At 38.5% G+C, this 12,977-nt stretch overlaps 1 pseudogene; it reads right to left on the reverse strand.

The window, feature by feature from the left end:
- Positions 1-1,013: 1,013 nt before the first annotated feature.
- On the reverse strand, positions 1,014-3,204 carry LOC109447139 (heat shock protein HSP 90-alpha; annotated as a pseudogene).
- Between the last annotated feature and the right edge of the window lie 9,773 nt (positions 3,205-12,977).

Here is a 12,977-nt window from a genome sequence, read left to right on the forward strand (position 1 = left end):
AGCCATCCTATGCCCCATGTTGGGTTTTTTTTTTACTGCTAATAGATCCATTCTGCAGCCTACACACCTTGCTTCCTGCTGCAGTACAAGAGCCCCTAACCTTGCTCTGAAATAAACAAAGCTGAGGGCATGCCTGAGGGCCATTGACACACATAGCTAAGCATTTCCAAGAAAAGTTTACACGTGCCCCACACAGAGGGAAAAGAATTGTACTACAGACTGTCTTGCTCTGAGCTCTTTGCATGCAATGTGATTTGTGAGCTGTCAGAGGGTCCTGGACTGAGTACGAGGTTCTTAGGAACACAGGGGAGATGTGAGACTGCACTTAGACCCTTCCCCCAAAGCTGGCATTTTTTTTTTTTTTAATTCATCTGTATTTGTCACAACCTTTTAAAGCAGAATGAGCACTACACTTCTATTCACAAAACTTGCTCTGGTTACTTTCAAACAGCTTTACAACATGCCTAGGTCGGCTTAACATTTTGCTATTCTAAACAATACTTTTCTTTGGTAAACAAGATCTATGGATAGTTACTCCCATCAAGTTAGTTCAGCTTAACATACTAATTTCTAGAGGCTGGTATGTGCAGTTAATAACTATGGGGGGTGGAAGGTTTAAAAAACACCGTAGGAGATTAAAGTTGATTTAACCAATATTTTCCTTTTAAACATCGGTATATCTCAGAACACTTCAGTGACAAAAGATTTGGTCTACTAAGGAATCCACTTGATAGCTAAGCACTTTAGATCACAATGTTAACATTAGGTTACATACATCTTACAACTCACATAACCTCAATCTGTTAAAATACACTAACATGAAATGAGAAAGGAAAAACTAGCTCTGCTTTAGTGCCTAAGGGATCTATCATATACTTAAAAGTAGAAGGAAATCTTATCATTTTCTTTAAGGAGTTATCACGCCATATGGATTTTTAAAATGTTAACAACAACAAAAAATCCTTGGAAGCATGTGTATCCGACACATGTACAAGCCGTTCTTCAGGCAGAGCTTAATCTACTTCTTCCACATGTGCTGTGTCGTCATCCCCTTCGAGGGGCGGCATCTCTTCAGTTCCGGCTGCAAGCTGTCATCCGCAGGGGCATCGTCTTCATCGATACCAAGACCAAGTTTGATCATCCTATACATCCTGTGAGCATGTGTCTGGGATGTTCCAGACTGGAGCCGGAAGACAGGAGCACAGTTTCCTAGAGCAGGACGGACCAGAACCTTCCCAGACTTGTTGTGTTTGTCAGTCTTTGTCTTTTGCCTGAAGGTCTCAATGATGGAATGGTCAGGGTATGTCCCCAGGTGATTCTTTGCTGCCATGCAGCCCATTGCTGAGTTGTCTCTTTAGGACTTGAGCCTTCATAATTCTTTCCCATGTTTGCTGTCCAGCTATATGTGCTTGTGACAACGTAGCATGGGATTGCCACCAATCAGTTCGACACAAACACTTTTCCTGCTTTTTTTCTCCAAGATGTCCTTCATGATTTTACAGCGTTTTTTTAAACTTTTTATTTTTTTCTTCCTGTTTCTTTTTCTCTTCTTCATCTTCTGAAAATTCCAAGCCCTCTTTGGTGACTGACACTAACATCTTCCCCTCAAATGCCTTCAGCTGTTGGATACAGTGCTCACCAATAGGCTTGATCAGATCCATCACTTCTAGGCCGTGCTTGTGAAGATGTTTCACAAAGGCCAAGTTAGCTACCAAGTTAGCGCCCCTGTGATGTAATAGATGTTTCTGGTTCTCCTTCATTCTTGTGCAGTAGTCCTTGAGAGAAACCATCTCATCACCAGAAGCAAACGTGTAGTATCTTAAGAGCCCAAAAAGCTTCTTCCGATTTTGAGAGTCTTCTTGGAGTCCAAGCTTCATATTTTTATAGAACTGCTCATAAAACTTTTTGTAGTTGTCTTTATTTTCTGCCAGTTCAGTGAAGAGTTCTAAGCATTTCTTTTTGACCAAATGCTTTCTGATCAGTTGCAAAATTTTGCTTTGTTGCCACTTCTCCTGTGAAATATTGAGAAGGAGAGTCGCAGCATCCACGACACCTCTCATGAAATTAAGATATTCAGGGATTAGCTCCTCATGGTTATCCATGATGAAAACTCTGTGAACATACAACTTAGTGTTGTCCTCTTTCTTTCCATTTTCAAATAGGGCAAAGAGAGCACATCTTGGGGCAAAAAGAAGGGCTCTAAATTGCAATTGTCCTTCAACTGAAAAATGCTGCAGTTGATGTTCCCAGTCATTAGTCAGGCTCTTGTAGAAGTCCCCACATTTTTCATCTGTAATATCAACAGGATTTCTGGTCCAAATAGGCTTTGTTTTATTCAGTTCTTCCTGCTCAATGTACTTCTCAATTTTCTTCTTCTTGTTGTCACCATCCTTCTCTTCTTCATCGGAACCATCTTCTGTCTCCGGTTTGTCATTGGACTTTTTTTCTTCTTTTTCATTCTCTTTCTCTTTGTCTTTCTTTTCTTCAGCCTCATCTTCACTGACTTCTTTATCATGTTCCTCCTCCACACAAAAAGTAATGGGGTGGCCAATAAATTGAGAGTGTTGTTGTTTTTTGTTTTGTTTTGTTTTTCACAATCTCCTTTAGTCTCTCCTCGAAGTACTCAGTTTGGTCTTCTTTCAAATGCAGGACAACCTTTGTTCCATGACCCAGAGCTTCCCCTGTGTCAGTCCTCACTGTAAATGATCTTTCTGCAGAAGACTCCCAGCCACACTGCTCATCATTATGTTTGGTGATCACAGTCACTTTTTTCAGTCACCAATGAGGCCTAGTGGAACCCAACACCAAAATGGCTGATCGTAGAGATATCTGCACCAGTCTGCAAAGCTTCCATGAATGCTCTGGTACCAAATTTGGCAATAGTACTAGGGTTATTGATCAAATTGCCATTTGTCATTCCAATTCCAGTGCCCACAATAGTGAGGATTCGATCTTATTTGTTTGGAATGAGATTTATGTGTAGTTTTATCCAGATTCTCGTTGACTGGGGTATCTCAAGCTTTTATACTTGATTTTGTCCAGAGCATCTGATGTATTTGCAATAAGCTCCCTCAGAAAGATCTCTTTATTAGAGTGGAAAGTATTGATGATCAGTGACATCAACTGGGCAATTTCTGCCTGAAAGCCAAAAGTCTCAACCTCATCCTCAATTGGCTGGTTTTCAGTCGGGGTTTCCTTAGACATCTTGGCTAAAGCACCACACAAGCTCCACAGCAATGCAGCACCGGGATGTAGAAGCCACTAAAGCTGGCATTATTTGACTTGTGGTCACATTACTTCAATCCCTTCCTCCTGATTACATTGTCTCCTCTTCTGTTTGTATCAAATCTCTGTCCTCTCTTTTAGGGTCTAGTGGATAATCCAACATAATTTCTCCATGTCCAGTTTCTCATTTTAATAGCATTAGCAAAGACTCCTTTTCTTTATGAGATAAAAGTGATAGGTTCCAGAGATTAGAGCCCGATACCTTTGGGGAGCCACTATTCAGTTTACTACAGAATAGAACCATCCCTGGGAAACAGGGGTTCAGTCAGATTTTACTTTTCTCTGATCTCCTTATATCTAGGTTTAAGCATATGACTATTTATTGTCAATGGAATGTAAGCAAAAGTAAGGCTTTTCAGCAGGGCAGCCTCCTCCAAGTTCCTTTCCTTTTGAGCTGGGTGGTTGCAAATTATTATGAGGTCCTAGAGTGCGGTGGAACCATGGGTTATTGGGATCCTTATTTACTGAATCACTATGGAAGAGAGGTGTCTGATGACCAGAAACAACACATTTGATGTGTTATATAAATGAGAGAGAGAAGGCAAGAGAGAGAGAGAGAGAGAGAGAGAGAGAGAGAGAGAGAGAGAAATAAAAGAAAGAAATCTTCTACTGTGTGTTTGAGCCATTTTTAAATTTCTTATAGCAATTTATACTATTCTAATTTATATGATCTCCATTATGGCTCTAAAGAAACTGAACACCAGAAAAGTTAAATAGCCTTCTTATATTTACACAATTAATAGCTCGCAGTGCTGAGATTTGAACCAGAAAAGCCACATTTCTGTGCCTGAAGTTTTAACCACAGTAATATACTTTGTCTTAACTATTATATCAGAAATTCCACATTCAATGCCCATTCTGAAAGACTGGGTACTCATGGATCCTAGGTCAAAACTTCTGATCACATACCCTGTCCACTGAATGTCATGGAGCAGATAACACCTAAGTTGCAAGTCGTGAAGTCATGATAGGTCACACACACACACACACACACACACACACACACACACACAAACACAGGCAGACCATGGTTTCCCTCCCATATGGATAAAGAAACAATAAATATTACATTATTATATTTGCAGCCATGGCTGACCTTGGTTTGTCACTTGAGTTTTAATCCCAGTCTACCTGTGAGTTCCCCACCAGCATCCTTGCTTGAGCATGTGTCTCCGCAGCTGCTTCTCACTGACTCTGGACCTTGTCAGCCTGCCTTTCTTTCTCCTTTGGATGAACTTCTGAGGCATGACTTCTGGCCCTGCTGATTTCCACAATCTCCCCGCTCATTCTCTCTTATTCAAGTTTCAAGTCTGGCCTATTATGCTCCACCTCAGTCTATTGAATGTGGAGGGCCTGGAACACATCTGTGCACAAAGCCCCACCTTTGCAATACTGGATTAAAGTGACTGGGGAAAGCTGGAGGACAAAGCAAGTATTTAGTGTCCAGTGTTGATTAAAAAACCCAACTCATATTATGTCTCTTGAACAGGGACCAAGCATGAGCTGCACACTTTAAGTCTTGACAGGAGATGGATATTCAGATGATGTCCTGAAAATAACACCCAGCTGCCACTGCTTGCCATTAAATTTCAGTGACTTCACCTAATCAACGCATGCAAGATATCTTTCCCAAACATTCATAGATGTCCCCTCACAAATAAGTCAAGGTAGGCGCTCCTTGCCGTTGGAAATGTATCAGAAGTTGGCAGTGAAAACATTTGTCCCCTGGTTGTCATTAGCTTTCAGAACCTTTGGGAAATGTTGAAATGTACATGCCACTAACAAAAGAAACACCCTCATATTAACTTGAAAACAAGGCCAACTGAAGTAGAGAATAAAGAAAAAACAAAGTCTAAACTCATAAACTAATCTCAATAATTTTGTTCCCCAGTTGGTTCTTCAGCTCTAACAGTACTCCATAAGCATTGATTTTTTAAAATTTTATTTTAAAAGTAATATACTGACATCAATAAAGGTAGTTATTTTTATATTAAATGAAGATTACCCCTCTAGTCTAAGACAGCAGCTGTGATCGCATTTATCTAAATTGATTCAACCAATGCTATAAAAGTATCAGTCCCAAGAAAACTTTAGAGTTAAAAAATAGGTCAACCCTCATCCATAATTCCCTAATGCATAATCACTTCCCTAGCATCCCCTTTAATTCATAGTCAGACTCACCCTGAGATAGGTTCTTTGTTTACTAGGAAGTACACAGAGGGGACTACTAGACATGAATCTAGTTAATCTGTCTTCCAAGCTTGCTTGTTTCTCAACTTGTTTTATGACCTTGGATAAATACCTTTCACTCTCTTTCCTCAGTGACTGCTAAGAATCCTTATAGCTATAAAATAGTACAACAAAGTAACAAAAACATATACAAATGTGGATAAATCCTATGCTTTACCTATGACTGAAATACATTAATCAGTATATCATCACTGATATTGTATATTGTGAAGATTCTGGAGTGATGGTGAGAGGGATTCAAATGAGACCCAGCCAAAGTGAAATATTATCAACTCAAAATCTTCTGTGGTTTGTTTGTTGCTTTCAGTTTTATATCCCATATATGAGTGAAGTCATATTGTTCTCGACTTTTTCTGTCTGACTTATTTTGCTTAGCTTGATAATCTCAAAGTCCATCCATGTTGTTGCAAATGGCAGTATTTCGTGTTTCCATATCTTGGCCACTGTGAATAATGCTGCAACAAAATCTCATAGACACAGACAACAGTTTATTCGTTACCAGTGGGTATGGGGGCAGGGGAGTAGGTAGAAAAGGGTAAAGGGGGTCAAATATATGGCGACAGAAGATTTGACTTTGAGTGTTGAACACACAATGCAATATACAGATGGTATGTTATAGAATGGTATACTTGACAAAAAAAAAAAAAGAGTGGTATACTTGAAACCTATAAAATTTTTTTAACCAGTGTCACCCCAATAAAAATAAAAAAAATATTCTGTGCTTAGTGACTAACTGTGATATATTCTCTGCTCCCAGCTCTGGTGTTGCATTTGTACCTTCTGATCTAGATATGGACACACCCCTTCCTGGGATGTGATATTCTCAACCTATCACCTTAGCACTATACCTTGGAGTCTCCAGAACTCTACTTAGTCTGAATAGCTCCTCTTTGATGCTATTTAGACTAAAATTTATTTGTGGCTTTCCGTTCCCATTCTGGTACTCACAGATGAAAAAGGCATTATCAGACTACTTAGTCGGAGGAAAACCACCTCCCCTTTGAGTCTTCTAGTGTTAGCACCCTCACAACTTTTCCTGGCAGTTCCTATATTTTGAACTACTTGGTTGATGATGCGCGGTGAAGGATAGGGGAAGAGACAAGTCTAGTTTGACTTACTTATATTTGTTTGAAGGAGGGAGAAGAGCTAACTTAATCTCCACACCAATCGTGGTTATTGGGGATTATTACCCCACTTCTGTTCCTGCAATCAGACCAAACAGTGAACAAACATTGTTTAGAGCCAATTTTTCATCAGCGCTAAGTCACTTGGCTGATAGAATATTGCTTTTTGGAGATAAATTATGCTTTTAATTTTGCAAATGCTTCTGGAGCTGCAAAGGCACACACATCTAGAAGTAAAATTAAGAGCAATGCTTTATATTAGAGGCATCCTGATTTGCATTCTGCTGAGCAGGACCAATGGGCAGGGAGTGGTCTGTGTCCCTTATTTTCTGGTATTTAACATTCTATGTCTCAGTGACTATGCTGTTACGTTTTATTTTCCAAAGTCTCAGTAGGAACATGTTTATTTGCCTTTAATTTAAAAATATACTTTAATCAATAATATAAAGGAATGTTGCTCAAGAGCTTTTTATTCTGCAAATGTGTGTGGTGATAGGAAAAAGGGCTATGGGGAGATTTTAGTGGCAGCACATTTCTCCAAAATTGTACACTTGGTTTTCCTGAAGGTCCACCAATAGCAGAAAATAAAGTATCAACTTTAAATTCTTTTCATTTTTTGGTTGCTATTAAAAATAAACTAAACCATTTAAAATGACAAAAAACGACCTTGGTATAATATGATTGGAAATGGATAGAAGTCTATTCTCTGCTTCTCTGAGGGCCTCTAACTTTTTCCTCTTTGAATGAAAGTCAAGATGAAAAATAAAAATAATAGCCATGCTTATCTATGCACACTCATACATTTATGCAAAATTAACCATCTTTACACTGACACACGTAGATATGCATACATACACAACTATACAGAGGGTGCCAAAAATGTACACACATTTCAAGAAAGAAAAAAACTGTATTAAAATCTTAATACTCAATATACTACTATACTGATAACAAAAGATGAATACAAGTCACGTTTGATTTCTACAATTACAAGACGTGCTCAAAGTGGTAACCATCAGCATAGTTTTAATACAGTTCTTTTTTCCTTTCTTAAAATGAGTATACATTTTTCGGGCACCCTCTCTATAGTCACATACACAGGGATATGTACCATAACTACATACTTGTATGTATCCCTAGTCCCCACACACATAGAAACACATAGACATTTAGTTATATATAGACATTTGTATATGTAAACCATGAAACATTCTTCTCCACGCAAATGCCGAAACCCAAGCCCAGAGGACCCATTGGTGGGAATTCTAAGGCAAATCCAGTCATTCTTACTGTAACGTTACTCACAAAATACCCTCTCTTCCCACTTGGCTTGACCTCTATTTCTTCTTCCTGGGATTGATATATGTCATTTGTTATCTAAATTCAAGTGGGCATGTGACTTGTCAGAAATCCATTTTTCATTAACACGAGTGACCAGTTGTATGACAGCGTCTCCAGATGCACAATGAAAGTCAGTTAAACACTGTCTAGTAAATCATAAATCATTATTTTATTAAATATTTTTTTCTCAGGATAGCAGAAATCTAATATCTGTCTCTAGGTTTTTAATTGAAGAAAACAAATGATGAAACTCTAGATGTGTTCAATTCCTTTTCGGTGCTGATTAAAAATGATCTAGAGTCTTTGCTGGTCTGGCACCCTTTGATTTTTCCTCTTGCTGGTTTACATTAAGGGGATTTGTGAACATCCGAAGAATTGTACTTGATGGTGTCTTGAAGTAGAAGGGTTGTAGGACAAGAAACTGGGAAGTTTGTTTTCATAATAAAAATGGACCTTATTTATTTCTATCACCCATCAAGTTCATTTATTCAATGCATGCTTATTAAAGTTTCCATTCTCTGCTAGGCACTGCACAGTTAGACCCTGACGATACAATATTAGCACAATAGTCATAACTCCTGCCCTCATCTGGTACATAGTCTATGGGAAGAAGAAAAATGAAGGAAATAATCACAGAAGTAAATGTAATACTACAACAGGGATAAGTGTTTTGTAAAACTTAAATCTGAAAGGTTTTGAACAATCGAGGTTTTAAAATGATGTGTCTTGAGGAAGTTGCATAAAAACTAAAATATGAGGAATGAGTAGGGTATGAGGTGATCTGAAAATAGAGAACACAGAGGTTTGCCCATAATGGTTTATTTTGACTAGATATTATTTTCATTTTTATTCAATGCTTATATCACATGTCCCCACCAGAATGTAAGCTTCATGTGATAAGGAACTTTGTTTTGTTTCCTGTTTACCCCCAACAGAGTCTGGCATAGTGTGCATTGGATGTTTGATAATATTTTCTGTAAGCATGAATTTGTCAATACTTCTAACAACCCAAAGAGATTGGTACTATCATACATAATCTCTGTCTTATCATGAAAAATGTTAAGGTGTGTGATGGATAAGTGACTGTCCCAAAGTCAATTGGATTTAACCCACGTCCATTTGACTCTTAATTACTCTTCTCTCTTGTCTTTGAATTGACACCAGTATTCCTAATAGGGTAAAATATGGAAATGGAAGACAGTCTTACCACGAGGAGAATGGTCGAGCAAAAGTATACTGTAATGATGTAATATATGATATAATACCATAAAGTAATGACGTAATTACATGGTTTCTAAATAAAGCCCTAAATGAACATCATATATATATATATATATATATATATATATATATATATATATATATAGACATATTATACAAAATGATATAGTCTGCTAAAAATATGTATTAATGTATCTGACATGCATGGACCATACTAGCTATAATGGAATATATGAAAATTGTGACGTGAATCCTATCTTCAGATTTCTTTTCTTTTTTTTTTTTATTTAAAGATTTTATTGGGGAAGGGGAACAGACCCCATTGGTGAACTTCCAGGACTTCCAGTGTGTACTTCCAGGACTTTTTTTTTCCCAAGTCAAGTCGTTGTCCTTTCAATCCCAGCCAAGGAGGGTGCCATTCAGCTTCAAGTTGTTGTCCTTTCAGTCTTAGTTGTGGAGGGCGCAGCTCAGCTCCAGGTCCAGTTGCTGTTGCTAGGTTCACGGGGCACAGCCCACCATCCCTTGCAGGACTTGAGGTATTGAACTGGCAACCTTGTGGTTGAGAGCCCATGCTCCAACGAACTGAGCCATCTGGGAGGCAGCTCAGCTCAAGATGCCATGTTCAATCTTAGTTGCCCATCATCCCTTGGGGGACTCAAGGAATTGAACTGGCAACCTTGTGTTTGAGAGCCCACTGGCCCATGTGGGAATCGAACCGGCAGCCTTCGGAGTTAGGAGCACGGAGCTCTAACTGCCTGAGCCACTGGGCCGGCCCCTATCTTTAGATTTCTTATTATCTACTTGCAATCACAGTAGAGTCCACGGAACTAAATCTTTATTATCTACTAGCAACAGAATATTGGGCAAGTTAGTAAATGTTTCTGGGAATTAGCTTTCTTCTTCGTGAAATATATGGGAATAGTAACTGTCTCTCTAGAGTTTTGTAAGCATTGGAAATAATGTTTGTAAAATATATGGTTTACGGTTACTGGTGATTGCTCAATGAATGCCTTCAACAGTGATGATGACAACAATGACAGTGGCGAAGAAAGCAGCATTGGTGATGAATTCGGGAAGTGCGGCTTGCATAGATGGCAATAAGAAAATGCAGGGGGACATTCTGAATACCTTCCAAGAAGCTTATATATTTCACAAGGGAAGTTCAAAAGAGGAATATATGTATTTGTTTATAATAAGGGAAGTGTTATGCTAATTAAGAAATGAGAGCATAAAATAATAAATGCATGCCCTGATTACAAATATGTGGAAGCATACAGATATGTAAAAGACACCTAAAATGAGTTGAAGTAATTTCTATATTTTTTCTATAGAGTAACTTTAGTCCATAATAATGCACACACACACACACACACACACACACACACACACTCACCCAGTGGGTTTTTTTCTTTGTCAAGGAGACCTTTTAATCTCAGTGACCTTGCCCTCTAGAGTCCAGAACTCATTACCAGTGAAGGCGTCTTTGGGAACTGACAAATCAGTTTATGGCTTTGATCCAGTTTCTCACGGACACCTGTCCCAGTAACAAACACCCTCTTTCACGACTGTCATATCTGGATCCCTTGTCAGACCAGGCAAAGAGCATCAGTCAAATATCCACCCTTTCTTAGAAAGCTCAGACAGTCTTTGTGCTCCAGTGCTCCACTTCTATCAACTGGCCTCAGAAAGTGCACATGTCTTAAGAATGGATGGGAACTCACGCGAGGAGGTTCAGAAATTCCCAGATGGCAGAAAGAAATTATAGCTATGGGGGGAATTTGATGTGTGGGTTTGAAATGCCTCAAATTCCTTGCAGTTCTTCTAATCTGGGTTGGTCTTGTGCCTCCCTTTTACTAATAAAAAGTGGCAAATGTGTAGTTTTGGTGGTTCTACAGCTTAGGCCTCAATATACTTTCAGTTGCAGTGAAAGGTTTGCACTTTTAGAAAGGTTTTCTGAGACCACCATGCAAAAAAGCTACACTAGCATACTAGAGAATGAGAGTCCATCAGAAAGAGAACCAAGGAACTCCAAGAGACAGCTTACATCAACGGCCAAACATGTAAGTGTGACCATTTTAGACCTTCTAGCCCAACTGAATACAACTCATGAGTAAACTAGGTGAAACCAGTCCAGCCAACCCTTTGTGTTGTGAGAAATAATAAATCACTGTTCTTTTAAGTCACTTAGTTAAACAGTAGTTTGTTACAGGGAAATAGATAAATGAAGGATACATTTGGTCATGAGCATTAAAGAAATCCCATAAGTACCTTTCCTTTTTTCTCCCTACCAAGTAGTATAGTAAAAAGATTCGGTTGGTCACATCTTTAAATATGATATCATGAAGAGGAAATGACCAATGGTTGTGGGTTCTGCAATTAAAACAGATTTATGCTTTTAATAGTTACATGGGAACATGGCCAACAATTGCAGTCCCTCTCTACTCTGAAGCTCAGTCCATCTTATTTGCTGCTTCTTCCTCACCCCATCTCTCCTCAACTATTCTCTCCCACTTTGACCGTGGAACTGCAGAATTTTACTCTCTACTTTGTAGAATAGCTCACTCTCTCCTGCCTATAATTATTCATTTATTCACCAATCCATTCAGGTACTCACTTATCAAATATTTATTGAGTATTTACTCTATGCAAGATACTATGTAAGAAATATAATGGTATGTTAAAAACATACCATGTCACAGTTGCATTTTCTAAATCCATCAATGTGCCCTGAAGGGAAAATGAATAAAAGAACTGCCCATTTCAAAGTACTTACCCTACTAAAAAGAAAGAGTTGGTGTTATAAAATTGGTGTTTTCTTTTACATATATGTGTCTATGTGTATGCACACATGTTTAAGTATATGTAGTAGACAGCATATGTGAGTTGTGTGCATTTTGTATGGGTTTATGTGTGTTTCATGGGTATCCATAAATGTGCATAGGAGTGAACACGTATGCTTTAGTTGCTGTATGTGAAAATATTCATCTTGATGAATGGCTATCGCATATGTGTTTTAGCATGTGTGTGTTTGTGTGCATGTATCCTTACAAGCAGATTACAGTGCATGCAGAAAATATGAATACAATATGGATACATTTATTCTTTGCATGTACCTACATGTGTGTATTTGAACATGTTTGTATGATGAGGAGAAGAGAAAAACATACGTTGTAAGGAGCTGATGAAACAAAAATTGGTTTAGTCTCTATCTGTTCGTAATGAAGGAGAGACTTCTCGTGTCTTTAATTTAAGCATCCTTGCCTTGATATTCCTGAAGGCATCAAAAATGGGAAGAGACAAGATGGTCCTCAAACTTCCCACACCCTCCAAGATTCATCATTCTACTTGTTCATCTGCAACCTTCACTCCTGGGCACTAATAGCCGTAACAGGCAGAACCCAGTCTGTTTAAATAAACAAATCAGTCCCATCAGCATCATTATGAAATAATCAACATGAAAATATTGGTAAGGATGTGAATAAATATTTAACAAAACTGAGCACTGATATTATGTGGCCTGTATAGAAACAGTAAGATCACCAATTAAGGGCCTTGGTTACACAAGTTGACCTCTGAAAGGCCATCAGCTCCACTAATTAAAGACCAGGGAATTTCACTAACCCCACTGATGATGTGGATTGCAGGCAGAGTCCCCTGTCTACACTGGTAAATGAGTAAGACCTCAGTTAGCAGTCATCACCTGTTTGGAATGAATGCCTTCTTTCTCTTCCACACTGCACCCTTAGGAAGCCGTAA

The sequence above is a fragment of the Rhinolophus sinicus genome, linkage group LG04, assembly GCF_036562045.2.
Source record: "Rhinolophus sinicus isolate RSC01 linkage group LG04, ASM3656204v1, whole genome shotgun sequence".
NCBI lineage: Eukaryota > Metazoa > Chordata > Mammalia > Chiroptera > Rhinolophidae > Rhinolophus > Rhinolophus sinicus.